This window comes from Bufo gargarizans, chromosome 3 (genome assembly GCF_014858855.1).
Source record: "Bufo gargarizans isolate SCDJY-AF-19 chromosome 3, ASM1485885v1, whole genome shotgun sequence".
Classification (NCBI taxonomy): domain Eukaryota; kingdom Metazoa; phylum Chordata; class Amphibia; order Anura; family Bufonidae; genus Bufo; species Bufo gargarizans.
Window position 1 is genome coordinate 423,085,542 of NC_058082.1, and position 27,277 is coordinate 423,112,818.

The 27,277-nt window shown below is 42.5% G+C and overlaps 1 protein-coding gene across 3 annotated transcripts in view; it reads right to left on the reverse strand.

Moving 5' to 3' along the window:
• Positions 1 to 25,377, reverse strand: part of LOC122933439 (solute carrier family 45 member 3-like) — a 54,504-nt gene extending 29,127 nt beyond the window's left edge. Inside the window, exons 1-2 of one of the 3 annotated variants that reach the window (XM_044288434.1) lie at positions 25,255 to 25,377; positions 13,283 to 13,348 (exon numbers count right to left, since the gene is read on the reverse strand). The gene's annotated coding sequence lies outside the window, so the exon portion shown is untranslated. Of the gene's footprint in view, positions 1 to 4,439; positions 4,549 to 13,282; positions 13,349 to 25,254 lie in introns of those variants that run through there. The other 2 variants (XM_044288435.1, XM_044288436.1) reach the window with 2 other exon arrangements.
• Between the last annotated feature and the right edge of the window lie 1,900 nt (positions 25,378 to 27,277).

Genomic DNA, 27,277 nt, shown 5'->3' on the forward strand with positions numbered 1-27,277 from the left:
CGACACTGTAGAAGGAGGGAGAATTACCATATTATCTTTTTCAGAACAGCAGGTATTTCTACATTCCACTGCCGTGCCTCTTGTACGTCAGCTTTGTAACCCAGTCATAGCTGAGTATACAGCTATAGTACAAGTAATATTACATATGCAAGTCATCCCCTCACAGATTTACATGCTGACTTTGCTGACCCCTGTGTTCTCAACAGTATTTCACTAGAAAAACCACACCCTTGTTCACTGAGCCCTTTATAAAAGGCCTCAAAAATCACACCCATAACAATCTAGTGACAAGAGCAAAAGAACATATCAGGAAATGACAGAATGAAAATACAAAATCCATGACGCAGTATAGTAACTATGTGAACGCTGCATACAAACTGCAATCCCCATTATACAGTTATGTATTGTGTAGTAAGAAATGCATCCACCTATATGTATTTAAATATGACAGTTTGTGACGCTTAGATCAGCAGGTGCCATAAGAACAGAGGGAGTAAAAAAAAAATATTCCAAAAGTCTTCTTTCTTAAAGGGATGTCATTAAAAATATGTCATCATCATTTATGTTAAACATATTTTCAAACAATTTTTGGTGATTTTATGTTTAATTTTCCATGTTGCTATCTATATTTAAGGAGTCCCACAATTTTTTTTATTTTCTGACCTGTTAGAAAAGTACACGATGTAAACTGTAAGTGAAGGTAATTTTCTTACCTGTGCCTGTATTTAGGAGTTATAACCTCCCTTCTGATTCTCAGCTCTGTCATGTGACCGACACTCTGACTTTCCAAATAACACAGCATCTTATGTGTGGACAGGAACTCAGTTTCTCTATTTATTCCTATGGAAGCCTTAATGTCAGTCTAATGGGAATGAATAAAGAAGTAACTGACTTCCTGTCTTGTGTCAGTTGGAGATCAGAGTGTTGGTCACGTGACACAGCTGAGGATCAGAAGGGAGATTATAGTACAGTCACTGGTAAGAAGATTACCTAAACTCCTGCTGGTTTTTGTACTGGCCATTAAAGGCCACCATTCCCACTAACGGATTGTCGGCCAAACTCACTAAGAACAGCAGGGTTCGACCGACAGCCTAATGTGTGTAAGGAGCTTTTGAGAGAAATATTGAGTGAAGTGGATATTTTCAACAGATCCTTGTTCTCCTGGGAGAGATGTCTGGCAGCTGCTTATTACCCTCTCCCCACAGAATACACATACACAGAAAACTCTCCCATAGAAGTCAATGAAGTTGCCCTCCTGACCATGATAGCTGCTGTAAAGCAACAGCTTGGGCAAAACAGCAGACCCCATAATCATGTTCAGGAAATAGAATAAAAAATCTACTATTAGGTTTTAACAGGCAGAAATTTTTTTACACATTCCCTTTATTAAAAAGGGGCCAAAAAAAAACATATAGCGTGGAGAACCTATTTAAAGAGGAACTCACCATTCCCAATATGTCTGCTATAGTAAATAATTGCATTACACATAAAATGACAATTCTGGAACATATATTCTTATGGCTCTATGTCGTGTGGTCCCTCTATTATTCCTACCAGAGGTTTATCAATAAAGGTACGACTGATTATTACCAGTGGGGGTGCCTTTCACGGCAATGGCAGACTAAGAAGGGGCCCCCTCCAACTGTTGACATCTAGTTATAACCTCTAGTAGGAATAATAAAGGAACCAAGCAATTTACAGTTACAAGAATAGATGCTCCAGTATTGTTATTGTCCTTTTAAAAGGGGTTCTCTGGGAATCAAGAAAAATTAAAATGCTTTAATATTACTTTATTATAAATATTTTCCCAAATATCTTTTATTAGTTATAATGGCTCATGTTGTCTGGGGAGCAATCATTAGGAGAAATAAAATGGCCGCCGTGCTATTAGTACACCCAAAACTTGTCCTAATCACACAGGAGGATAAGTTACTTCACAACACTGACCTAAAGAGCTGCCTTATTCTCCTCTCTGCTCTGCTTGTCAGGGATTATGATCCTGAATACAGTTTAGTATGATCTTCAGCTGAATCTCTGTGGGAATGGAGTTCATGAGGAGACATGGAGTACAGAGACGAGGTGAGGAGTGGTAATGAGCCGCACTTGTATGCAGCCTCCATCACCACAGTCTGTCCTCTACATCCTCTCTGTACTCCATGTCTCCTCATGAACGCCATTCCCACAGTATTGAGCTGAAGATCACATTAAACTTTATTCAGTATTATAATCCCTGACAAGTAGAGTAGAATGAAGGATTAGGCAGCTCTATAGCTCTGTGTTGTGAAGTAACTTGTCCTTCTGTGTGATTAGGACAGATTATGTGTGCACTAATAGGATGGCGGCCATTTTATTTCCCCTGATGATTGCTACCCAGACAAAACAACCTATTATAACTAATAACAGGTATTTGGGAATATACAGTACAGACCAAAAGTTTGGACACACCTTCTCATTCAAAGAGTTTTCTTTATTTTCATGACTGTGAAAATTGTAGATTCACACTGAAGGGCATCAAAACCTAGGAATTAACGTTAAGAAAGGAGGAGGCGGGGACACTTATGGCGGGGCCCGGTGCAGTGACTCTAATACACCGGGCCCCGCAACTGTTAAACATTCAATTTGATCTCTATATCTAATTGTAGACGCGCTGTACGGTACTTACTGTAGTACCGGAGGTATAACATTAAGACGGCGCAGCGCCTGCCGCAGCTCCCTCCTCATGCGCCGCCTGTCCCAGCTCCTTCTGTCATGCGCCGCCTGCCTGTTCATTCATAAAATGAGATAAGCAGGCAGGCGGCGCATGAGGAGGGAGCTGGGGCAGGCGGCGCATCAGGAGGGAGCTGAGACAGGCGGCGCATGACCGAGGGAGATGCCGGTCTGCGCCGTCTTAATGTTATACCTCCGGTACTACAGTAAGTACCGTACAGCGCGTCTACAATTAGATATAGAGATCAGATTGAATGTTTAACAGTTGCGGGGCCCGGTGTATTAGAGTAGAGTCACTGCACCGGGCCCCGCCATGAGTGTCCCCGCCTCCTCTCTCCACACTGATCCATCTGATGGGGGATATGTAGATGACACTTATGGGGATCTGTGGATGACATAAGTGTCATCCACAGAGCCCCATAAGTGTCATCCTTTTACATTATTTACCTTATAAGTGGTAATAATATTAATAAAAAAAAGTTCTGAGCTACCCTTATTTTGCTTCAAAGTTCTTTATTTGAAATTTAAATTTTTTTCCTGAAATTTCCCTCTTAAAATGAAGGTGCGTGTTATACGCCTGTGCGTGTTATACGCCGATAAATACGGTAGTAATTTTATTTTCTTAATTCCTGGAGAACCCCTTTAAGGTCAAGCCAACCTGAGCAGAAATAATCTGAAAAGTACAATTGGAACTTGTATGAGAATGTTTTTTTTTACTGGGAAATCCGAAAGTGATATGGATATTAATCCTCACTATGCCCTTTTTCAGTTAAGACTCAGATTAGCACTTTCTCCACCCATCGCTATTTTCCTCATGCCTTATCACTGCATTGTTTGCTGAAGCAAAGTTCATAGCTGTTAGATACAAAAGATTCCCAGGTGAAAACTGTGAACGGATAGACAGCTATGAATAGACTGAGGGAAGGTCCGCCCGTAGGTTTTTGCTGGCATTTTTTGGCACCTAATGCATTTTTAATACATTTATTGTAGTAAAGAAAAAAAAACTATAGCTCCAGATGGTTAGCTGAAGGTCTATGGGAAATATGAAATGCAAATGCCCAAAAAATGCAGTTCGCCCCAAAAAAAATTGTGGATTTTCTTATATTATTATATCAAATGATTGCTATCACTGACTGATGACGCGGAGCACCATTACTTACTGGCAGTGTGGAACCGCTGGTCTCAGAGTAATTTGTGCATGATTAGGCTCCATTCAGACGTCCGTAGAATAGGTCCGCATCCGTTCCGCAATTATCCGGAACGGGTGTGGACCCATTCATTCTCTATGGGTCCGGAAGAGATACACTATGTGCTCTCGGCAGCTGCATTTCCGGAGCACGGCCCGATCTTCCAGTCCGCAGCTCCGCAAGAAAATAGAGCATCTCACAAACACACACACACCTATATACACACTACACACACAGATATACCACATAAATGTTACATATACATACACCATATATGCACTACACACACACATATATAAATACATCATATATACAGTACACACATTTTATATATATATATATATACACACACACACACACACACATACACATATATATTATTGTCCACTGCAGCTGCTAGACATAGGACAGGATGCGAGACAGCAACACAGGAGGGGCGTTGCCAAATTCTCAATCTAACTGACCCTAAGTCCTAGCACAAAAGACATTTGAATGGACATTATATTTAGCGCTGCCAAATGTACAAAAGCATATAGCACAAAATACCTGTTTCATCCAGCAACATCTCCTCTGATTCAACACGTTCTCTTTCCTCATCTTCTCCATTCAGACCAGACTGCCATGACGACTTCTCTCAGCCACATTTCATCTCTGCAGAGTCTGCCACACAGGCATCTTAGGTTCTTCACTTTTCCATCATCCTCCCCCTTCTTGTGCCCCTGTTCTGCAGCTACTTCCAAAATTCCGTCCGCTGTGCTCCCCCTTATACTATACTGCAGAAATAATAGTGCTATACAAAAAAATCCCCCCTATAGTAATAGAACTCCCAAAAGTCCCACCAATAGTAATATTTCTCTACCAAAGTGTCCTTATTAGAAACAGTGCCCCTAATAGTGACAATGCTCCCCTAGAGTGCACCAGCTAGTAGTAGTGCCCTCTATATTGTGCCCAATACTAATAATGCCCCCATAGTACCCATAGTATTAATAATGTTTCCAAAGCAGAAATTATTTTCTCTAAAGTTCCCCAGGAGTTATAATGCCCCCATAGTTCCCCCTTTAGTTATTATGCCCCCAGTAATTATTATTCCCCCATAATGCCCTCAGTAGTTATTTGCAGGTGGTTGTGAAGACCCAGCTTAGGCAGTCACAATGATGTAATTGCGTCGACACTGCCTGCGCTATTTTACTGCCTAAAAGGCTTCAGGCCTAGTGGTCTGAAGCATGTGAGGGTGAACGGAGAGGACCGCAGTCTTCAACTGCTCCAGGTGGTGATACAGTTGTCTGACTGGCAAGGTGTTCTGTACTGCTGTCTGTGACTGACAGCAGTACACAGCACCAGTACAGGAATCAGCCAGCAAATTGTTCCGCAATGTGGTTGTAATTTTAACAAATGGATGGGGAGAACCGGGCAGAGCTGACTGAATACCACCTCTGGTTTGTCTGAGATAATGAAAACCCTTGGACATGCCCTCTAATAGCCTAATATAAATAATTAACTTATGATCACCCGCTTCTCCAGTGCCGATCCAGTCCTCCTGCCACTGCTTGTTTATGTGAACATGCTAGACAGTGATTGGCTGCAACAGTCATGTACCATATGCCTACATGTTACTGCTGCAGCTTGTAAACAGGTTTGGATTGGACCAGCAACACAGAACGGCGCTGGAGAGAAGGGTTGGTAGAAGATGACTTGTTTATTTTAAGTTATTGCAGGGCTTATCTGAATTTTTTAATTATCTTGGACAACCCCTTCATGGTTCCCATACATCTTTAAAAGTTGTCGACCTAATGAGCTACCACTCCCAACCCCCTATATACATACATGCTCGGCCAGATATGTGTGTTTTCAATGATGAGACAGGAGAAAGCTGGTGGAAGCTTATCTCATTGGAGAACAAGAGGGTCAAGAGTTAAATTTCTAAGCACCTGGTCTCTCCACCAAAAACATCTGTCGGGGGAGAGTCAGGGGTACCAACACATGTTAGGAGCTGTTCACATCTCGTTTTTGCTGTACATCAAGTAAATACGTTTAAGACAAACACAAAAAAAAAGTACTCAAATGTATGTCATTTTGTGGTTATCTTTTTTTCAACATACGTTTGACAATTGTGACTATTATTTAAATTTAAAAAAGTATAGATTTTTGTGAAACCTCTTTTTTTAAAATAAAGATTTGAAATGTATCAAAAGCAGTGGGAAGTATCTGGATAAAAGCCGATATGTTCACTGCATTCTCTGCAATGTAAAATGAAAAAAGTATGTTTCTGTTTTTTTTTGCAGGACAGAAAAGTTTGGTATGCTATGTTATTACTCAGAACTGAAAAAAAAAAAATAAAAAAAAAAAGGTACAGAAATTCATACAATGTCAAACGGACCCAAAAGTATGCACTTTTGAACTACGTACGCCCAGTTACAGTCTATAGGTATGTCAAATCATAAGTTTCCATATGTTTTTTCTGTTTACTAATTTTGACATACAGCAAAAATGACATGTGAACAGCCCCTTAGGCTGCTGGCCAGTCCTGCTGAAAACAGCATATTCAGACAACAAAAGTATAAGGCCCCTTTCACACGGACGAGTATTCCACGCGAATGCGATGCGCGAGTTGAACGCATTGCACCCGCACTGAATCCCGACCCATTAATTTCTATGGGGCTGTTCAGATGAGCGGTGATTTTCACGCATCACTTATGCGTTGCGTGAAAATCGCAGCATGCTCTATTTTGTGCGTTTTTCACATAACGCAGGCCCTATAGAAATGAATGGGGTTGCGTGAAAATTGCAAGCATCCGCAAGCAAGTGCGGATGCGGTGCGATTTTCACGCACGGTTGCTAGGAGACGATCGGGATGGAGACCTGATCATTATTATTTTTCCTTATAACATGGTTATAAGGGAAAATAATAGCATTCTGAATAGCATTCTGAATACAGAATGCATAGTAAAATAGCGCTGGAGGGGTTAAAAATGTTTAAAAATAATTTAACTCACCTTAATCCATTTGATCACGCAGCCCGGCTTCTCTTCTGTATTCATCTTAGCTGTGTGGAGGAACAGGACCCGTGGTGATGTCACTCCGGTCATCACATGATCTATCACCATGGTAAAAGATCATGTGATGGATCATGTGATGACTGGAGTGACGTCACCACAGGTCCTGTTCCTCCACACAGCTAAGATGAAGACAGAAGGAGATGCCGGCTGCGCGATCAAGTGGATTAAGGGGAGTTACATTTTTATTTTATTTTTTTAACCCCTCCAGCGCTATTTTACTGTGCCACAAACAGGAAGTTAATATCACCAACCATTCCCATTTTATTAAGGTGTATCCATATAAATGGCCCACCCAGTAGAACAGTACTATCCTTGTCCGTAATGTGGATAATAATAGGACACGTTCAATTTTTTTTTCAGAACAGACATACGGAAATGGAATGCACATTGAAATTAATGGTTTCGCATATGGTCCGCAAAAAAACCCGGAAAGGACAAGAAATAAAATACGTTTGTGTGCATGAGCCCTAAGTTGTATGGGGACCTTTAGGTTAAGTTCATACACAGGGCAGCCGCAATGACGCAGCAATCTGTGCCACCATATTTTTTTGTTTGCTGCAAACCAGCTTGGTCCTCAAATTGATGAACAACCGTGCAATTCTGTAAGTAAGGCCTTGTGTGTCAGTGAATCGTGGCGTGGATGCCTGCTGTCTGTGGTCTCCACGGACAACTCACATACCCATTGACTCTAATGTGTGTATTCACGCATCAGCGGTTTTCCCTGGGTCCATGGTGGCACTACAGAGGCATGCCCTATTACAAAACTCTCACACACACATTATAATTTATGAGTCTGTGAAAAAAACAGACACCACAAATACGTCCGGTGTCATCACGGACCATTGGTAGGAGATGCTCTGGAAATAAACTTTCAGCTTAGCAGTGTCCGTGGACATCTGCACGGATGAACCATTGACCATCTTGTCACAGACATGTGAAAGAGGCTCACCCTGGGCAGCAATAGCAAGGTAATATGCTGTGTACATTTTACAGTGGACTCTGAATACAGTAGCCGAGGAGGGTACAATACATATTTACAGAAAAGCTGCCCGTACATGTTAACTAAAGATGGCTGGCGATTGAATGAAAGTTTTACATGACACTTCGGTCACTGTCTGCTGAAATGGTATCTAAAATGAAATGTGTATCATGTAATTGGCCAACTATGAGCAATCTTTAATGGCCAACCATGTTTGTCACTTAGTACTTGTGCAATGTGGACTTTTGCACATATTAGTGGTGAAAACACATCTATGGTGATCGAAATTCAATCCAGTAGAAATGCGGGAGGTGCGAGTATTCCGGTCTCAATCCAGAATGCCGAAATGAACCCATGTTACAGCCATAGGAAGGCACCTATACTTCATGCACACTTCTATTCATACTCCATTTACATAGAATGTAAAAGTACACATTTTAGCACAGGCTTATCACAAGATAAAGTAATAATACTGCATACAAGATAATATACTTAAAATAAAATCAGTGAGGTAAGAAAATAAATCTGTGTCCAAAGAAAACGTAAAAAAGGAAACCACATCCTGGAAGATCTGGTTTTTGACAAAGAGACGGTGTGTTACTCAACAAAGACCAAGCTTTCACCTGTTGACGCTCCTTGATTTCTCTTCATACTGATCCACATAGTGACTATTCCTGCTATGGAGGATTATTTTTATTTATTTTTTATGAAATCTGAAAATAATCAACTTACTAATATACTGGGTGCAGCAACTTTGCACCTGTGGTGTATAAAACTCTGTAATGTCACCCATCAGAGATAACCACATGTCCACATCATCCATAGGTTTGCACATCTTTAATATTTGAGGCTCTGCACAGATTTGCGAACAGTGAGAGATGAATATGTCATGTGCACATCACTCCTAGCTTCGGCTTCAAAAACTCCATAAAAACACCTGAACACCCAGCCAAATAGCTGTTCCGGTAATCCAACTACTAGACTCAGCCACTTTAGTAAAAAGCTAGATGAGGAAGAAAGAGGACATATGTGTGCTCATTCCTCAGAAGACTAGGCTTGAGTACCAGAGAATCACCATCTCTGATATTTGCATCAAGAAATGCCATTTCTACTCTACAATACTCCAGAGAGAAAGAAAGAAATAGGTCAGTCAGTAAGGTATTCGCTATTTAAGGCTTAACACTTTACTGCAGGGAAAGGGACATTGCTAATACACCCTTTGCACTTTGACACAGCCCTGGCCAGCCGTATCTTAATCGAGTCTAGACAGTTACAGACAAATGCAAGAACCTTACTGCCAGGCACAGATACTGCAGAGAGAGACCTTGGAAACATAGAGAAGAGGAGCACTACAACCTCCACCTTTGCCTTTATCCATACATCACTATTGAGCAAGATTTGAAAGTTGCAAATTGTTTGGAACTGTGTTTCATACCGTTGGATGTACTACACCTCCCATTCTGCACATTAGTAGAGACAGACTCATCTATTCTCTACAACTGGCCTGGTTACTGATGCCAGTACCATTTGCTGGCCACTGCACCTACATTTCCGGCCTTACACCTGCACCAAAATAATACCAGCAGGGGCACCCCAAGTACCATCAGGCAGGAGCCCCAACATCAAAGTGCGCCCTCCTATAACTGCCCTGGCCCTATTGAGCATCAGTTTGAGGAACGCCACTGTGATTTATGGGAATAGCTGTTGCAGCCAAAACCACTACCACTCCTGTACTCTGCTCCACTCCTCCTGGGCTTGCAGGCATTTTCGGGATTGACAGGAGTCCCAGCGATTGTACCCCACTGATCAGTTAGCTATCCCACATCCTTGCTAGTTTTCTCAATAACTTATTCTTATAAACCTATGATTCAGAAAGGTATGAAAGGTTACTTTTAACTATTCATTTATCAATACTGAACTAGGGAATCCATGAAAAGTAGACAGTATCACATTTGGATAGCCAATGACTAAATAGGAAAGAACGGGACCTGTTGAATCTGCTTGTCCCTGGAGAATATAACGGGGGAGATTTATCAAACTGGTGTAAAGTAGAAATGGCTTAGTTGCCCATAGCAACCAATCAGATTCCACCTTTCATTTTCCAAAGAAGCTGTGAAAAATGAAAGTTGGATTCCAATTGGTTGCTATGCACCAATTTGATAAATCTCCCCCAAAGTTTGTATTTTATGTGGTAAACCCTTGGATTTTATTAAAGGCAAAGGCAATATTTTACCAGTAACGGTTTGTTGATAATGTAAATATATTTCATCTTTTCATGTTGAAAATTTCAGACTGCGTCTATCGTTATTTAAATTTCCTGTCCTTGAAAGACCAGCAGGTAACTGCATCTATAACATATGTGCAAACCATAAAAGGATATCAGACTGGGTTTACACGTTCTCACAAACAGAAAAGCCATATAAGAATACGCTGAAACATTCAACAAATGTAAAGTATTTGTTGTTATGGTTTCTTTTCCCCCCTAGATCACATTAAAGGGCTTGTCCTGCCTTTTTTAAGTGGTCCTGAAGATACAACATCACTGGCAGATTGGCGTGGGTTCCGACACCCCACAGCTTCACAATCAGTTTTTCTGTGTAGAGCCATTGCCAGAAGTCAGCACTATCAACACCAGCAACGGAGCAGCAAAACGGCGTGGTTGTGGGGTGTCGGACCCCCTTCGATCAGCTAGTGATGGGCTATCCTCATGACAGGCCATCACTTAAAAAAAGGCTGGACAACCCCTTTAATACAAGACAAAAATGTGTAACATGAACGAGTTATGCTTGACATTGTAAATACCTAAGGGATATTTTACAGCCACTGAACAGTCACTGTTATTATCATGACTACAATTTCTAGTAAGAGTAGTTATATGTTAATAGCCATCTTATATATTCTGCTGAAACTGATCTTGTATTTGAGGAATCCTTTCAGTAGGTTAGGTAGATAGATTAGGTATTAGGGACTCCACAACTAACTACATAAGGCTGAATGTGCAAGAGAATCTTCCATTGATCCTCCTATGGTTATGTAAGTAAAAAGTGGTTTTTCTGGTTTTACAGTTTCTTCAGGGTTACAGTCATTTACTTTACAATAGCAGTAATTTATAAAAATTGTTCCCCGGGCGCCTTTCCCTCAAAAACCTCTTCAATCAACACCAGATAAATACTGCAATACAGTGCCTACATAATAGGCTAAACAGCAACCACATAAACAGTTTCACATTGTGCCCAGATAGGTTTCTTACAGCATCCCCAGAAATAATTCAGGCTGCACCTAGTTTAATATTGCATAGAGTATCAAGATAAATCAATGCAGCCACAGAATTTCTAGTCCTTCCTGCTAAATATTTCCTCTCTGGGGTGAAGTTTATATCCATGGAGGTCTAGGGTAGTTAACGGTAAAAAACTTGGTGGCTTATCGTAGTGAAGGGCTAATAAAAACATTCCTAGTGTGGCTTGGTGGTCAACAGTTGTAAAGGGGTTAACACCAATATCCATGGTAGTCAAGAGGAAAGATCTCATAGGACACCATAGCACAAGATTTTTTTTTAAACAGAAAAGAAAAAAGTTGTGCTCAGCCTCACCCACTTCTATGTCAGAAAAAGTAGAACTGGTGCTTCATAAGTATGGCACCCATTCTGAACACCACTTTTCTCAATGTATTTAAACCAGACAACTGGAATAAATACATGAATATTACTCGGGCTGATTGAGCAAGCGATTGTCAGGAGAGAAGCGTTCCCTCCCGGCAATCACTTGCTCGCTAGTGGAGGAGACTGCTGCTATTACATGTAGTAATCTCCTCTGCAGCAAGGGGAAGAGCGATCACCATGCCATCACTCATCCCCATGCTGTATAGTGGTTTGCTGGCGGCAGATGGCTATTAGACAGCACGGTCTGCCATCGGCAACACTGATTTTTAAGTATGCTTAAAAATCTGAATTGCCCAATGAATGAGCATTTGCTTGTTCATCGGGCAGTCGGCGGCAGTATTACACTGCAAGATGATTGCTAATGAGGTGTTAGCGATTATCGGTAAAAAAAATCGGCCTGGGTAATACAGCCTTTACAGTTCTGCCTCTTTCCTTCCTTCACATATTATATTATAAAACTGGTTGCCTGCAGCCACCACTGGGGGGAGCTCTGTGCGCAGGGATTTATACAGTTATCATTGAATGCAACCGAGGCTGTAAAAATGTAAGAGTATAAAGGAAGGATTAACACTTTTCCTAAAACAATTGCATTGAGAATTGTATCTGTGACTCCCCAAACACTCTAATAAGCATATATGGTATATGCTAGGCCTATCTTACACTGGGTGATGCTCCAGATTAGGGATGAGCGAATCGACTTGAGATGAGACATCCAAAGTCAATTTGCATAATACTTTGTTGAATACTATACGGAGCAAGCGCTCTGTACAGTATTATAATGTATTGGCTCCTATGAATCAATTTCTACTGTAAAAAAACCATTTCCCGAATGCGGGTTCGGTTCCAAGGTACCACTTGGAACCGAACCCGAGTTCGGGAAATGTTGTTTTACATTATAAATTTATTTATTTATTTATAATGCGAAGTTTCACAAAGTAATAACTTCGGCTCATAGGAGCCAATACATTCTAATACTGCACGGAGCGCTCACTCAGTACAGTATTCAAACGAAGTATTATGCGAATCGACTTTGACTGTTTCATCCGCAGTCGATTCGCTTATCCCTACTCCAGATCTTCAGTGATGACACAGCATCACAGCTGGGGGAGGAAAGGACAGCAGGTTCCATGTCAGAGGATATGAAGGAAACATGATACCAGTTAATGATTAACCAATTTGTGGTGGCAGTATGGGGAGCATCAGGCCAAGAAACTACTGCTGGTGTAACTCTGACAGCAAGACAGCACACAGAAGTAATCCAAACACCCTGTACACGGCGTATGTCAAGTTCATGCTAAAGATGCATAGTGTAACATCATTGCATTATCTTGAAACAAAAGCCATTGAAAAGAAATTGCTTAACGCATTAAGTTTAGATAACATGTCTCATAAAGCATGTGTGTTAACCCTGCTACGTCCTTAATACAGTAAATTAGCTCACTGGTGTCCCATGGACAGTGGGCATATATTGGAGCATACTGATACTTTTCTTTTTATATGCTGTCTTTAATATAAGGTGCATGTAAATGGATTGTCTCATGCTGACTACTTCATTAACTACAACCCTGATGATATAGGGGGAGATTTATCAAACTGGTGAAATGTAGAACTGGCTTAGTTGCCCATAGCAACCAATCAGATTCCACCTTTCATTTTACACAGCTCCTTTGGAAAATGAAAGTCTAAATTTGCTTACCGGAATTTATCTTTCCTTGAGTCCAAAGGCAGCACACACAAAGGGTTAATGTCTTGCTCCTCCCATCTAGGACAAAAGATAAATCATTAGTAAATCAGATTAATTAACCCCCTATAAAGGAGGGCACACCCACTAGGCAGACGTGTTTTTTACAAGCAATGTCTTATTCACGGAGGGATATATTGTGCTGCCTTTGGGCTCAAGGAAAGATACATTTTGGTAAGCAAATTTAGACTCCTTATCGTCCCTCAGGCAGCACACACAAAGGGATCTGAAAAGCAGAATTAAACAAGATGGGGGGGAGAAGAAATCGCAGCCCTAATTATCACTTGCTTGTCAAAGGCTGTATCACAAGCACCAGATACATGCAACTTATATTGTTTTGTAAAGGTGCATGGAGAAGACCATGTAGCGGCCCTATAGATTTGATCCAATGCCCCCTCCCCCTTTTTTTCCTCTGCCCAAGAGACTAAGTGAACCGAGTTGAGTGTCCTGTAACTCCACATGGTAACTGAAGTACTTGAAATTTAGAAGCAGATTAATAGTATTCTTAATCCAAGCAGTGTAGGCTTGCTGGCTTTTATACTTCTCTATAAAAAGTTGGTCAGCCGACCTCAAGGACCCTGGTTCTCCAATGACCAGTAGGTGAAGCTTGTCTTGTTTGCTGAATAATGATTCAGATGAATTTCTTAACTAACACTAATGTCAGATGAGAGCTTTGGTATGATATAGGGCATCTACCTTAAAATCAAGTCTTCTTGGTGTACTTTCAGATATGGCCCTTTACATGATAGAGCTTGCAAAGTCTGACACCTTCTTGGCTGATGCAATTGCCAAAAGAAATAAAACCTTTCAAGATACAAACCTTAGTGGTGCCCCTGTAAGACGCGCAAATAAAGATTCAACCAGGGTCTTGAGGAGAACAGCCCGATCTCAGGCTGGAATAGGAGGCTTAACCAATTAATTTAAACTGAATAAAGAACGTAAAAGAAAAAAAAGAAAAAACATGAATGCACGAAGGCTCTATCTGTGCAAGCAGTGGCAGCCGTGAAAAGAACTCTTACAGTGTTAGGTTTTACCCAAACTGGAAACCTTTCTGTAAAAAAATTTAAGACTTCAGACAGATCAAGATTCTGCAAAGTTTCCACCACCACATCTTACAAGCCCTTTTTCAGTCCTGAATCATCAGATTTCAGGCTGTAAGCTGAAACATCTCCGGTGTGGATGCTGTAGACCTGCTTGAACCAGAAGATTCGGCTGGATTGTATCTCCAATAATTTCCTCTGCAAAGCTGTAGCCAGTGAGGGATCATGGCCTGGCTATGGCTGGGACTCTTGTCTCATTTTCCTGAGCACTGAGGATATAAGGAAAAATGGAGGAAAATCTGGATGAAAAATTCCTTCCCAACTGAAAGACAGGCCATCTATTCTTTCAGGTGGAGTCGCTGAGACTTCAACTGTGACCTGCTTAACAGATCCGCCTGAACATTCAGAATACCTTGAATGTGGATGGCTGTCTACGGTTTGACATTCCACTGCCCAAGTCATAATTTGACTGTATTGACTAATCCGTGGATCAGAGCAAGTCCCGTGCCAACTGTTGATGAAGCACATGGTGGAGATATTATCTGTTTGCTCCACCACTGACTGATTCTTGAGCCTAACCTAAATGAAGAGCTAGATATATTGCTCACAGGTCTCTGATATTGGATCACAGATACATCTCTTGAGGAGACAACCTCCCCTGAACTCAAAGAATGTGCAAGTGTACACCCTGACCAGATTTATTGGAATGACCAGAAAAATCTACTTTGTTCAGTATTTCTTGGATGAAGCCATCAAGACAGGTCTTCCCGAGTTTCTGGCTTGATCACCACAAGACGAACCAGACGCGATAAACACTGGTTTCTTCCTGAAACAATGCTGGTTTGCAATGTACACTAATGCACATGTTACGGCTTCTATCAAAGAGGTCAGGAAGTATATATTTGTAAACAGAGCGGCTGCCTGATCTGATAGCAATCTTGAATAGCGACAGGAGTGGCGGTTGCACGGGAGGGGGGGGGGGATCTTGCACAGAAGTTGCTGGGATGATCCATTTTCAAATATTTGCTGCGGGGCCAAGTTAGGTTATTTCTAGTTACTCCATTTGGTCCTGACTGCCACTTGTTGATGGGACTTTAGATCTCACATCCACCTTGATTTCTGGATCTGCTCCTGTGAGAGCCTAAGCAGCCAGTTTCTGGAGTCTAACTAGAAGCTAAGGGCGGAGTTAGTGCCACAACAAACTTAGTAAAAACACTAGGCGATAAACCAAAGGCCAGTGAATTGAAGATAAAAAAAATCCTGATGAGTGATGGCCATAAAATCGTCCAGTTGGCGAATGTTGATAACAAAACAGAAATTCACATCATGAATTTCTTCCGAAAAGGTATTTGTTTAGACACGTCAGATCTAGCCTCCATCTTACCTGTGGCTTTGGCACTGCATAGACTCTTGAAAAGACCCCAGACATTTCCTGGAAAAGAGGTCAAGATTTTCCTGTGAAGTCCTGAAACAACCACCATATGAGGCTTTGTGAAGGGTTGACTATTTTGTCCTGGGGGCAATTTCTTTAACCCGAGAAAGTAACCTGGGTACAAGAATCAATTTACAGGTGTCTGACGTAATCCTTGCACAATTTGAGAAAAGCTTCTGTAATCTTGCTCCAATTGGAAGCCTGGTGTTCCGAAATTTGAGTTTTCCCTGTACCAAATTTCTACTTTCTAGTGCTTGGAAAGCCTGAACAAATAGAACTTACTCCTCTCTATCTGCCCCTTCTGAGCCCCTCTTAGGTGATCTTTAGAATGAAAATGACAAGAATGAAACAAGACCTAGACGTCTATTGTGAAAAGGAGACCCCTCTGTAACAGAGATTGATTCTAAATAGAATTAATTTGGTGAGGAACAAAATGGCGCTAATAGAATGTCCCTCTGCACAGAGTGTCTATGGGGATCACATGAACTCAGAGTCACATTCAGGGCCCGTTCACATGAAAGTATTTTTTCTTTCCAACATGTCCCGCAATTTGCAGATCTCATGCGGACCCATTATTACAATAGGATCGAGAGACACGGACAGCACACAGTGTGACGTCCACATCCGCACATCCATTCCGCAGCCCCAAAAAGAGATAGAAATGTACCCCCCTTGTCCGTATTGCGGACAAGAATGGGCATTACCATCATAGGGCTGGATGTTCTGAACTGCAAATGCAGAATGCACACTGTGGCATCCGTGTCCTATGGATCCGCAAAATCGGATATGATTCTGTGAATGGACCCCCATCTTAGTGACTAAGTGAGACTTCATGGGAAAGTAATCCCTATGTACTAGGAGACTGGTGCCAAAGACATGAAGGAGACTGAAGTCATCGACAAGGAATTACTATGTTTCAGCAGAGAAACAATCTTTCTGACTAGAAGATCCCTGACAGGAAATAACCGATTTTTACTTAACATGTAGGGATAAGCGAATCGACTTCGGATGAAACATCCAAAGTCGATACGCATAAAACTTTGTTTAAATACTATATGGAGCGAGCGCTCCGTACAGTATTAGAATGTATTGGCTCAGATGAGCCGATGTTATTACTTCGCAAAGTCTCGTGAGACTTCGGGTAATAATTTCATAAATTAATTTCTACTGTTAAAAACCGTTTCACGAACTCGTGTTAGGTTCCAAGTGGTACCTTGGAACTGAACCTGCGTTTGGGAAAAGGTTTTTAAACAGTAGGAATTAATTTTTATAGTTATTACCCGAAGTCTTGCAAGACTTCGTGAAGTAATAACTTTGGCTCATCTGAGCCAATACATTCTAATACTGTACGGAGAGCTCGCTCCATATAGTATTTAAACAAAGTTTTATGCGAATCGACTTTGGATGTTTCATCCAAAGTCGGTTCGCTCATCCCTATTAACATGTTACCCATCAAGTTTAGCTCAGCTGCACCCATATACTCCAAAATTGCTCCTGAGATGGAGACACTGCCTGCAGGCCTGAAGGTAGTAACTGTGCTTGTAACAGCCAAACTAGCACTTCTCACAGGGACACACCCTGAAACATACATTGATAGCTTGCAGGGAACACCCGCTGCATATGAGAAACTTACCCGGACCACTCCAGGATAAATCCCAGCTCAATCATCCCATGGAACACCCGATGGGGCAAATAAACTCTGAAAACCACTTTCAGTTCAGTCATGTCATGTAGTAAATTCTGGAGCACACCTCTATAACATGCATATGACTCTGGACACCCTTCCAGCACCTCATATGGTACTCTGGAAACCACTTCTAGCTATATAATATCAGGCTTAGTAACCATACTGGCCTCCACAGCCGCAGGAGCCTCTGTATGTGTGAGCTTCATTGTCCTAATCAAAATTAAAAAAACATGTCGGCCTAGTGGGTGTGCACTCCTGTACAGGTGGGTTAATTAATCTGATTTACTAATTATTTATCTTCTGTCCTAGACAGGAGGAGCAAGACATTAACCAATTGTGTGTGCTGGCTGAAGGACGATAGGGAAAGGTGGAATCTGACTGGTTGCTATGGGCAACTAAGCCAGTTCTACTTTCCACCAGTTTGATAAATTACCCCAATGGTGTTAAATGCAGGCCAAATAAATGAATGGTCATCTGTGTAAAACATAAAGGGGCCACGCAGGACGACTCTTTCTTGGCAGCTTTCCGCTACGAGAGGATAGCCCCTCTATGACATCCATAAAAGGGCTTGTCTTTTTCTCTCTTACATCAGACCAGATATTGCAATACTGATATAAGATGTAAAAGGGTTTCTGTGATCTATCCTCCGGATAGGTAATCAATATCTGATCGGTGGAAGTCTGATTCCCGGCACCCCCGCAGATCAGCTGTTTGAAGAGGAAGCAGTGTTTGTGCAAGCACTGCTTCCTCTTCAAGATTATACTGCGCGTTGTCTCATCCCCAGTGAATGGAACAAGCACTTGTAATTATACTGCGCCTTCGAGACTTCCAAGATGAGTCGCAGTGTAATCTTGAAGAGGAAGTAGTGCTTGTACAAGCGCCACCTCCTCTTCAAACACCTGATTGGCGGGGGTGCCAGGAATCAGACCCCCACTGATCAGATATTGAGGACTTAGGCTACATGCACACGACCGTATGTGTTTTGCGGTCTACAAATTGGGGATCCGCAAAAAAAAAAAGGATGACATCCATATGCCATCCGTTTTTTTTTTTTTGCAGATCCATTGTAACAATGCCTAAAACGGACAAGAATAGGACATGTTCAACTTTTAAATGAATGGGTCGGCATAGTATCAGCAACAAAAACAAAACGGAACGGACACGGAAACAAACAACGTTCGTGTGCATGTAGCCTTATCCTGAGGATAGGTCATTAATATGTACTGGCTGCACAACCCCTTCAAAGAGATATTCTGCATTTATGATTTTGCCAAAAGTTATGCAGCGCAGGCAACGTTCTGTGCTGATCTCTAAGGCTGGAATCCCCCATTGAGTTTTTAATGTAGGTTTTGGTGCAGTTTTATGTAATTTTTGATCCTCAGTCAGGACTGGATTCCAAAGTTATGAGAAATATAAAGGATAGACTTGTACATCTCATTCTTGCTGGATCCACCTCTAGTTTTGGCTCAAAAAATGCCTTTATAAACTGCAGGTGTGATTCCAGCCTTATGGGACTTGCATATGCCACATATTCCGCAGGTGGGTGACCAGTTCCTTGTGTCATAGTAAATTTGTGTTAATGGTCACTGCATCTATGAAATTCCTTCAAGAAGGATGGTGATAAATGACCCCTTCTGTTCCCGTGGCTGTTCCCTGTGTTTTTTTTATTCTGGAGCATTGTTTGAGGGTTTTTTTGGTAGATTTTTAATTGTTACATCATTTTAAAACAAAAATGAATGTTGCCACCTTTAGGCTCAATACAGTACATGTATACTACTGTAGAACACATCATTCCTGCCTGCCTGTCCCCTACTAGTACACTGACATTACCTTTCCTCTTCTAAATTACACCACACATATATATGCTATATAGATAGATAAGAGGTTTTAACGTCACACTTTATTGATTTCATAAACTTCTTCAACTGATAATTTCTTCCCTGTCTTTACAATATGACATTATCATTCATCTCCATATACACATTGATTGTCTTCAATGAGATTTATTCCCCTCCCACAGCTATGTCTAAGGCACTCTCCAACCAGTACTCTGCCAGTACTGACCAGGTACAAGTACCCCGAAACAGCTGTCTCAAGATGGAGCGCTCGTCCTTTTAAAGGAGTCTCTGATTTGGCTAATATGAGCTAATTTGCATAATACAGCATTATAACGAATGCACACCTCATCACTTCCATCCCAAATGACACAATAAGGGAAGGGGTTAACTCTGCAATCTGCAGGCAGCATGTTATAGAGCAGGAGTAGCTGAGAAGATTGATATATAGCTTTATGGGAAAACATTCAGCAAAACTTGCAATTTATTCATTTAAATTCCTGCTCATTCTGGGCTTTGAAGTCCAGGAGGCGGTCCTATCAGTGATTGACAGCTATCTCTGTATACACAGTCATAGAGGGAAGGCTGTCAGTCACTGATAGGACCGTCTCCTTGTCTTCAGTCAGTGACTGACAGGTATCTCTGTATACACAGTCATATAGGGAAGGCTGTCAGTCAGATAGGACCGTCTCCTTGTCTTCAGTCAGTGACTGACAGCTATCTCTGTATACACAGTCATATAGGGAAGGCTGTCAGTCAGATAGGACCGTCTCCTTGTCTTCAGTCAGTGACTGACAGCTATCTCTGTATACACAGTCATAGAGGGAAGGCTGTCAGTCACTGATAGGACCGTCTCCTTGTCTTCAGTCAGTGACTGACAGCTATCTCTGTATACACAGTCATAGAGGGAAGGCTGTCAGTCACTGATAGGACCGCCTCCTTGTCTTCAGTCAGTGATTGACAGCTATCTCTGTATACACAGTCATAGAGGGGAGGCTGTCAGTCACTGATAGGACCGTTTCCTTGTCTTCAGTCAGTGATTGACAGCTATCTCTGTATACACAGTCATATAGGGAAGGCTGTCAGTCAGATAGGACCGTCTCCTTGTCTTCAGTCAGTGACTGACAGCTATCTCTGTATACACAGTCATAGAGGGAAGGCTGTCAGTCACTGATAGGACCGTCTCCTTGTCTTCAGTCAGTGACTGACAGCTATCTCTGTATACACAGTCATATAGGGAAGGCTGTCAGTCAGATAGGACCGTCTCCTTGTCTTCAGTCAGTGACTGACAGCTATCTCTGTATACACAGTTATATAGGGAAGGCTGTCAGTCAGATAGGACCGTCTCCTTGTCTTCAGTCAGTGACTGACAGCTATCTCTGTATACACAGTCATAGAGGGAAGGCTGTCAGTCACTGATAGGACCGTCTCCTTGTCTTCAGTCAGTGACTGACAGCTATCTCTGTATACACAGTCATAGAGGGAAGGCTGTCAGTCACTGATAGGACCGTCTCCTTGTCTTCAGTCAGTGATTGACAGCTATCTCTGTATACACAGTCATAGAGGGGAGGCTGTCAGTCACTGATAGGACCGTTTCCTTGTCTTCAGTCAGTGATTGACAGCTATCTCTGTATACACAGTCATAGAGGGAAGGCTGTCATCACTGATAGGACCGTCTCCTTGTCTTCAGTCAGAGACTGACAGCTATCTCTGTATACACAGTCATAGAAGGAAGGCTGTCAGTCACTGATAGGACCGTCTCCTTGTCTTCAGTCAGTGACTGACAGCTATCTCTGTATACACAGTCATAGAGGGAAGGCTGTCAGTCACTGATAGGACCGTCTCCTTGTCTTCAGTCAGTGACTGACAGCTATCTGTATACACAGTCATAGAGGGGAGGCTGTCAGTGACTGATAGGACCGTCTCCTTGTCTTCAGTCAGTGACTGACAGCTATCTCTGTATACACAGTCATAGAGGGAAGGCTGTCAGTCACTGATAGGACCGTCTCCTTGTCTTCAGTCAGTGATTGACAGCTATCTCTGTATACACAGTCATAGAGGGAAGGCTGTCAGTCACTGATAGGACCGTCTCCTTGTCTTCAGTCAGTGACTGACAGCTATCTCTGTATACACAGTCATAGAGGGAAGGCTGTCAGTCACTGATAGGACCGTCTCCTTGTCTTCAGTCAGTGATTGACAGCTATCTCTGTATACACAGTCATAGAGGGGAGGCTGTCAGTCACTGATAGGACCGTTTCCTTGTCTTCAGTCAGTGATTGACAGCTATCTTGGTATACACAGTCATAGAGAGAAGGGGCTGAGCTGTGCCTACGCCATGTGATCAGAGACTGATGACCAATCCTTAGTATAGGTCATTAATATGAGATTGGCAGGGGTCTGACTCCTGGAGGTCTGAGATTAGGACCTCAATATCAAAATCCCGGAGAACCCCTTTAAAAGTTACTACAAGAATGCAGCAATTTTATGTGTTAAAGGGAACCTGTCATCAACTGTATGCTGCCCAAACTAACAGCAGCATAAAGTAGAGACAGGTTAGATGATTTCAGCCGTCTGTCATTTATAAGTTAAAAGTAAGTGGTTGCCAAGAACCAACATGACAATCATGGCAGACGAGGCCTGGAAAAGAGTCCCGGACACCTGAGAAGAGTCCTGGTTATTCATGACTTCCTTCTCTCATGCCCATCTGCTGATGACTGACAGTCTCCTACCTAGTTTTCTCCCTTTCTATCTAGGAGAGAACTGCCAATCATCAGCAGATTGGTGGGAGAGCAGGAGATGAATAACCAGGACTCTTCTCAGGTAGATTGGACTCTTCTCAAGGCCTAGGCTGTAATGATTATGATGCTGGTTCTCAGCAACCACTTACTTTTAGCTCATCATCGGCACACCGCTGACATCAGCAATTTCTGTCACTACTTTATGCTGTCCTCAGTGAGATCAGCCTAAAGTTGATGACAGGTTCCCTTTAAGGAAGATTGTATTTGCTGATGGGACATGAGACTCTGCGAATATTTGTTTCCATATTTCAAGCAGATAAACAACCTCCAGCAACACATATACGTATAAAGAATGTGCTGCTTCACGCACTGAAGAAAGCGAATCCCTTTGAGATAAGAAGTGAAAGGACTATACAGGGAACTGGTGAAGTATTCATTAGCTTCTGCTATAATTACAGGACATTGGATCCAAGCTCTAGGGATGTATGGACTGTACACTGTGTCGTACGGCACACCCTGATTATTGTCTTCTATCCCTAGTAATGGATCCAAATAATGTCAAATATTGGAATGATATTCGTAGATCACGTGACTGGAAAGGAGAGCCAACCGCAGCAGAAGGGGCACGGTGCTCAGCTGGGCGAAGCTGCCCCCTTGTTTCATCGATCTGCCTCCGCACCCTCATTGATCAGAGTCACTATGACATACCTAAAGATTTATCAAAGGACGGCAACTTATTCACACTTATCCATTTCTGGCCACCCTTACAGCATCCACAGTCTTCCAACTTTCCTAGAGATGGTAGAAATGGTTAATCTGCCCTCCATAGTAATCATTGTGTTACTGCTGTGGTCCGAGCTGAATTGCCCTATACCAGGTCAAGAGCTGCGCTCTGCTTTGGTGGCGCTACAACCGCTTCTTCTATAGACTGACCTTCACTGGTCTGGTGGGAATCTATCTTTCCAACATAGGTTTTTGCTGTTTTTGCCTACACTTTGGCATTTTAGTTGCATTTATTTATTTATTTTTAACGTGACTGCGCCAAAAATCTGTTTGAAATTGACACTTTAAGCTCTGGGGGTAATTGTGTGACCCCCATGGATATAAAATGATTACCATACAGCCGATGTCCCGCTAAAACACAAATATATTGAATTGACATTTTGCCATCCACACATTTCTTCTGGAAAAACAGAACTAATGAAAAAAACAGCCACTGAAAAAAACGCAAGCAGTTTTGGTCTTATGGCTTTTTTTTGTGGTAAAAAAAACCTAAATGCCAGAACAAAAATACATGTGACAAGGCTAATTTCACACGAGCGAGTTTTCTGTCCGGGTGCGATGCGTGCAGTGAACGCATAGCATCCGGACTGAATCCTGACCCAATCATTTTCATTGATCATCTGCGTTCAGGAAAAATCGCTGCATGTTCTATATTGTGCATTTTTCACGCAGCTCTGGTTCCATAGAAGTGAATGGGGCTTCAGTGAAAAACTTAAGGAATCCGGATGCAATGCGTTTTTCACGGATGCTGTTATTCTTCAGTTTTACTACGTGTGCGTGAAAAACGCATCAAAACTGATTACATCCGTGCGTAAAAACTGAAACAATGAACACAATCGCACACAAGACTGACTGAACTCACGTGCAAAACCATCAGTTTTTCCCTGAACAGATCCTGACACAATCCGTATCGCTGGTGTGATGAGGCCGGTACCTGCACATAGTGTGGATTTGTATGCGGAAAAAAAAAACGCACACAAACCCACATTATTTATTGTGCTTTTGGTGAGGTTTTTGTTGCAGATTTTCTGCTTATTTTAATAATGGCATTAAAGTCTATGGAGAAAACCTCTTATATAAGGCCTAATTCAGACGGCCGTATGCTGTCCTGCAAAAATGCGGATCAGTTTTTTTGTGGATTAGATGCTAGACCCATTCTCTTCTATGGTGCCATTTGCTTCCGTTCTGCGGCTCCGCAAAACAAAAAAAACATGTCCTATACTTGTCAGTGAAAATCAGGACGTGGCCCCAATGAAGTCTTTGGGTCCACAAAAATGTGGAATGCAATCCGTTTTGTTTTGTGGACATGCAGAACTGTTTGCAAAAAACGGATGTGCATTTTTGCGGGCAGCATGCGGCCGTCTGAATAAGCCCTAAGGTGCGGAATCGCACTAACAAATGACAGGCTGCGGATTCAAACCCCCCCCCACGGCAGGTCTTATTACGTGCGTCCAAAATATGCAATGTCACATGAGATTTGACCGATCTCATTCACTGTACTGTATTACGTCGCGTTTTTTTCTGCGCAGAAATCCACACGTTATCTGCAATATGTGCAGGGAGCCATGGGCCCAGTTCACACAACTTGATTTTCAAAGACACGCTTCAAAAAAATCTGCAGAGGTTTTTCAGGGCGTTTTTTTGACGTGTCTTCTTTTAACCAATGGTTGTTCACTTCAATACAAAGCTGCATTTTCAGCTTGAGGTTTCTGACGCGGATCTACGCCAAAACAAAGCATGGAAAATGCGCTGAAAAACCGTATAGACTTACATGGTGCTGTTCTTTTATGCTTCCCATTCATTTCAATGGGAGAATCAGCGCAGATTTGGCCCCAATATAGGGCACGCTGCTTCTTTAATCCACGTGTAAAAAAATATTTAAAATAAGCAAGTGCTACCTCCCATTGAAGTGAATGGGAGGCTGTTGCAGCTGATTTCGAGGCAGAAACGCTCCAAAATCAGCACCAAAAGCTCAGTGGGAACTGTCCCTTAAAGCTCTTTAGTATATAAAGGTCATTGTAATATGGGCTTATACGACGCTATAGGTCAGTGGCAAGGAAGGGTTAATCCAGGGCACAGGGAAGTATTGAGGAGGCGGAAAATAAGGACAAACTAGCATCCTAAGTATTCATTTGATGTGAGTCACAATTCTTCCTCCGGAAGATGAGAGGGAAGAGCGGGGCTTCTCCGGGACAACATAGGGATAGTGGGAAGGAGAGGGGGGCTGCCAGATGTACTACTCTCCCCAGCATCTACAGGTACATGGTGAGCAGGGAAGGGTTAAACGGCTTGTGCTTGTCACATAATATAAGGGGGGCATTGCGGGGGTACATGACAGGGGCATTTAGGCTGCCCCAGGACAAGAAGGACAAAGTGTCCGGAGGACAGTGGTGAGAATGGGCAATGTCTCACCTGGCGGGCGGCCTCCGGGATGTGTCCGAGCCCCAGTATCACCTTCCCGGACGGGTCCTAGGCGACAGCTCTGCACCTTCTCACTCCGGGCTGCAGTTTTAAATCTCAGGGGGCGGCGCATGCGCGGTGTCAGACAGGGAGGTTACACGAGCGAGACCTGAGGGAGGAGGTGTGACACGGAGTCCGCGCTGTCACTTGTCATAGGCAGGGCAGACGGGGAGCCCGCCATGGTCCTGTCAGGATACAGGTGTGGGCACCTCCTGAGGGGGAGTCCTCCGAAAGTGCTCGTCTCTGCCCATGCAGATTCCTGCCTGGAGTCCTGGACCTGTGTATGAAGTACTAGCAATCCCAGCACACCAAACCTCTTACTTTAGCTGCAGGAAGAGGCCGGTAATGGCTTAAAGGGATTCTCCTCCACAACCCATACGTTTAGCATGTGTTATGGCTGGATCACCTGGACCCCCTTGAGCTAGTTGGTAAAGCTCACAGAAGTCTGGGCATAACTGCTGCTGTGGGGCCCCAATAACTACAGGGGCCCATCTCCACCCAGACAATGTGCAGATAGTGATATGGAAAATAGACGCGTGCATTGTGTTTTGCGGTATTACTGTGCTGTGACATCACTGATCTATTACTGTACATCACCACCTGTATTATCATATGCATGGTGATATCACTGTGAGCCTTACTGCTGTACCGTGACATCACTGTCCGTATTATTACTGTGCTGTGACATCACTGATCTATTACTGTACATCACCACCTGTATTATCATATGCATGGTGATATCACTGTGAGCCTTACTGCTGTACCGTGACACCACTGTGCGTATTATTACTGTGCTGTGACAACACTGATCTATTACTGTACATCACCACATGTATTATCATATGCATGGTGATATCACTGTGAGCCTTACTGCTGTACCGTGACATCACTGTCCGTATTATTACTGTGCTGTGACATCACTGATCTATTACTGTACATCACCACCTGTATTATCATATGCATGGTGATATCACTGTGAGCCTTACTGCTGTACCGTGACATCACTGTGCGTATTATTACTGTGCTGTGACATCACTGATCTATTACTGTACATCACCACATGTATTATCATATGCATGGTGATATCACTGTGAGCCTTACTGCTGTACCGTGACATCACTGTGCGTATTATTACTGTGCTGTGACATCACTGATCTATTACTGTACATCACCACCTGTATTATCATATGCATGGTGATATCACTGTGAGCCTTACTGCTGTACCGTGACATCACTGTGCGTATTATTACTGTGATGTGACATCACTGATTTATTACTGTACATCACCACCTGTATTATCATATGCATGGTGACATCACTGTGAGCCTTACTGCTGTACCGTGACATCACTGCGTATTATTACTGTGCTGTGACATCACTGATCTATTACTGTACATCACCACCTGTATTATCATATGCATGGTGATATCACTGTGAGCCTTACTGCTGTACCGTGACATCACTGTGCGTATTATTACTGTGCTGTGACATCACTGATTTATTACTGTACATCACCACCTGTATTATCATATGCATGGTGATATCACTGTGAGCCTTACTGCTGTACCGTGACATCACTGTGCGTATTATTACTGTGCTGTGACATCACTGATCTATTACTGTACATCACCACATGTATTATCATATGCATGGTGATATCACTGTGAGCCTTACTGCTGTACCGTGACATCACTGTGCGTATTATTACTGTGCTGTGACATCACTGATTTATTACTGTACATCACCACCTGTATTATCATATGCATGGTGATATTACTGTGAGCCTTACTGCTGTACCGTGACATCACTGTGCGTATTATTACTGTGCTGTGACATCACTGATCTATTACTGTACATCACCACCTGTATTATCATATGCATGGTGATATCACTGTGAGCCTTACTGCTGTACCGTGACATCACTGTCCGTATTATTACTGTGCTGTGACATCACTGATCTATTACTGTACATCAC